The following is a 3,837-nucleotide window of genomic DNA, read 5'->3' as shown; positions in this document are numbered from 1 at the left end:
TTTTTTTTTTTTTTTTTTGAGACTGAGTGTCGCTCCGTCTCAATTTCTCAATGTGATAGGCAAAAATATGTTTATTAACAGGCCAAAATTCTAGTTTATCTGTAAAAATAAGAAGCCAAAAGTATATAAACCTGAATTACTTATGTTCAGTAATTAATGTTTTAGTATTATATCTTATTTATATATGATGTAGATATTTAATGGAAATATTTTACTTAGCTTAACTTTAAGGTTAAAAATTAGCAAAAGTATTTTGGAAACTACTATTAGGCAGATTTACTGTAAAAAACTTATTATTGAAATAATGTTTTTCGCTTTTCACAAGATGGCACCAAAAACGAAGGAAGCTCCTGCCCCTCCTGAAGCCGAAGCCAAAGCAAAGGCTTTAAAGGCCAAGAAAGCAGTGTTGAAATGTATCCACAGCCCCCCCCCAAAAAGAAGATCTGTACCTCACCCACCTTCCAGCATCCCCAGACACTGCGACTCTGGAAGCAGCCTAGATATCCTGGGAAGAGCGTCCCCCAGAGAAACAAGCTTGACCACCATGCTATCATCAAGTTTCCATTGACCACTGAGTCAGCCATGAAGAACATAGAAGACAACAATATGCTTGTGTTCACTGTCGATGTTAAAGCCAACAAGCCCCGGATCAAACAGACTGTGAAGAAGCTCTGGGACGTGGATGTGGCCACGGTCAACATCCTGATTCGGCCTGACAGAGAGAAGTAGGAATATGTTCGACTGGCTCCTGATTAGGATGCTTTGGATGTTGCCAACAAACTTGGGATCATCTAAGCTGAGTCCAGTTGGCTGATTCTAAATAGATGTATATCTTTTCACCATAAAGAAAAGGAAATAATGTTTTTCATAAGAATGACAACTTAAAATCTTTACGCTTATAGATTTGATTCTAATTATCTAGTAAGTATAATATTAGCTTCTTGTAAGCACTCAAGCAGAATAGAAACTTGTTTGTTGGCCGGGCATGTGGACTCACACCTGTAATCCCAGCACTTTGGGAGGCTGAGGAGGGTGGATCATGAGGTCAGGAGATCAAGACCATCCTGGCTAAGACTGTGGAACCCTGTCTCTACTAAAAATACAAAAAAAATTAGCTGGGCACGGTGGCAGGTGCCTGTAGTCCTGGTTACTTGGGGGGCTGAGTCAGGAGAATGGCCTGAACCCAGGAGGTGGAACTTGCAGTGAGCCGAGATCGCACCACTGTACCCCAGCCTGGGTGACAGAGAGAGACTACATCTCAAAAAAAAAAAAAAAAAAAAAAAAAAAAGAAAAAGAAAAGAAACTTGTTTGTTTTATATTTAATAGTGGTAACTCCTCTGAAGACATAGTTGTTTTCTTACACAAAAAATATTAAATTTATCTTATTTAACTAAGTTGTATCCAAATCGTGTTAACTTGAAAAACATTTGGATCGGTTTTTATATTTCTAGGAGTTTGGGGAATATTTATTTATCAATGATTTTTTTTTCCAAGCCAAGTTAGAATAGAACACTTTTAGAGGATTTTATAAATGAATTTTGCAGTGCTATCCAGAGTTAAGAAAAATCACATATACAGAACATACATTAATAGACATACAAACACAAATAGAGATCTCATAACTTTCATCCTGAAATTTTAGTCACGAATCAGGCATAAATATTCTGACGGTTAATTTTAGATGTCTGCTGGATTGGATTAAGAGATACTAACATAGCTGGTAAAGCACAGTTTCTGGGCATAAGTGTGAGGGTGTTTCTGGAAGACACTGAGATAAGGAAGATCCACTCTGACCCAATGTGGATGGGCACTGATATGGTTTGACTGTGTCCTCACCCAGATCTCATCTTGAATTGTAGCTCCTATAATCCTTACATGTTGTGGGAAGGACCCGGTGGGGGACGACTGAATCATGGTGGTGGTTACTGCCATGCTGTTCTCATGATAGTGAGTGAGTTCTCATGGTATGATGATTTTATAAGGGGCTTTTCCCCTTTGGCTTAGCACTTCTTGCTGCTGCCATGTGAAGAAAGACATCTTTGCTTCCCCTTCCGTCATGATTGTGAGGCCCCTCCAGCCATGTGGAACTGTCAGTCCATTAAACCTCTTTGTTCTTTGTAAATTGCTCAGAGTCAGGTACTTCTTCATAGCAGTATAAAAATAGACTAATACAGGCACCATCCAATTGCTTGAGAGCCCAGATAGAACAAAAAGGAAGAGGAAAGGTGAATTATCTCCTTCTGAAACGGAAACATCCTTCTCTCGCCTTTGACATCAGAACTTCAGGGTCTCAGGCCTTTGGCCTCAGAACGAGAGTTACACCATTGGCTTAACTGATTCTGAGTCCTTTGGACATGGACTGAGAAATGCTACCAGCTTTCCTGGTTCCCCAACTTGGAGACAGCCTATCATGGACTTTCTCAGCCTTCATAATTATGTGAACCTTCTCTCATCTGTCTATCTACATATATCCTACAGATTGTGCCTTTCTGGGGAACCCTGACTAATGTGATGACAATAATACAAAATTCACTAGTTTATATAGAAAACTTGGTTTTTGTCTTTACCCCATTTTATGTTTGTATTATAACTGTGTTGCTGGAAAATGGAACAAGTTATTATCTTCTTCATATGAGGGCTAAAGCTTTTTATCACCAACGTTTTTGGAGATTTTTAAGATTTTCAAGATTTTCTTTTGACATATAATCTTATAAAGCTGATAATTAAATTTTATTTTTTCTATTTTATTTTTCAGCCTCAGGTGTTTGCTTTTGCAGATCCTTGAGCACATTGAGAGCCTCCAAGGCATGGAGTGGGGTTCCTAAAGTTTCAGTGATTATAGGAGTTGAGAGACTCAATTAGGAAAGGAAAGGTCTAAAGGAGGCAATTTGGAAGATCAAAATTTTCTCAAAAGAACTATTGAAGTTCTAAATAATTCTTAGTAAAGTCATGCAAACAGGAAAGGAAGTAGACAGAATTAGTTCCATATTGGTGGAACACACAGCAGAGGTTTGAGAAGGGAGAATTTAGTCAACTGAGAAGTTCCCATGAAAGGAGCAAGATCAAGATCACAGAGACACCATGAAACAAAAAGCCAGGAATAACTTCCAACCCAGAAGGAGAACATAGAGGCCTCAAAACCAAAGCTAGGATAAGAAACTTCTAGCCCAAGAGTTACCTTTCAGACAAAGAAGCCTGAGATTCCAACCCACCTTCAGAGAGTACTCACTCAAAATGTTATTCAAACTGTAGGCTTTTTAATGACTTAGCCCTGCATGCAAAAGGCATTCCGTAAGGTGGCACAGAAGATGGAGCCCCCATATCCAAAGATAGCCAAGGAGAAAGAAAGACCCCTGTTGCCAGAGCCAGTGGACAAAGGCAACAAAGAAAGAGCCAAGGGTCCTTATGGGATGAGACCCTTGCAGATTTAGACTTATACAAACTCCTGAGAACTGGCAGGATGACAACCATAAATGGGGTACTAACATTTCTACTCATTGGATTACAAGTTCTCAGGCATCTAAAATGATTAACAAAATGGAGATTTCCAGGGCTTCTGTGGGAGAGTATGGAAGGTCTTTTTGAACTTTTTAATGCTGTCAACTGGAGAATGATGAGCTTCATAAATTCGGAAAGGAGAGATTTCATTTCTTTTTTTTTTTGAGTCGGAGTTTCACTCTTGTTGCCAAGGCTGGAGTGCAGTGGAGTGATCTTGGCTCACTGCAAGCTGCACCTCCCAGGTTCAAGCGATTATCCTGCCTCATCCTCTCAAGTAGCTGGGACTACAGGCATGTACCACCATGCCCAACTAACTTTTGTATTTTTAGTAGAGACAGG

General features: G+C 39.5%; 1 pseudogene; it reads left to right on the top strand.

The window, feature by feature from the left end:
* The first annotated feature begins 325 nt into the window (after positions 1-325).
* Positions 326-795, top strand: LOC105542027 (annotated as a pseudogene).
* Positions 796-3,837: the final 3,042 nt, after the last annotated feature.

This window comes from Mandrillus leucophaeus, unplaced genomic scaffold, assembly GCF_000951045.1.
Source record: "Mandrillus leucophaeus isolate KB7577 unplaced genomic scaffold, Mleu.le_1.0 Scaffold249, whole genome shotgun sequence".
NCBI classification, from domain to species: Eukaryota; Metazoa; Chordata; class Mammalia; order Primates; family Cercopithecidae; genus Mandrillus; species Mandrillus leucophaeus.
Note: the sequence above shows the minus strand (reverse complement) of the source record. Positions and strands in the feature narration are given on the sequence as shown.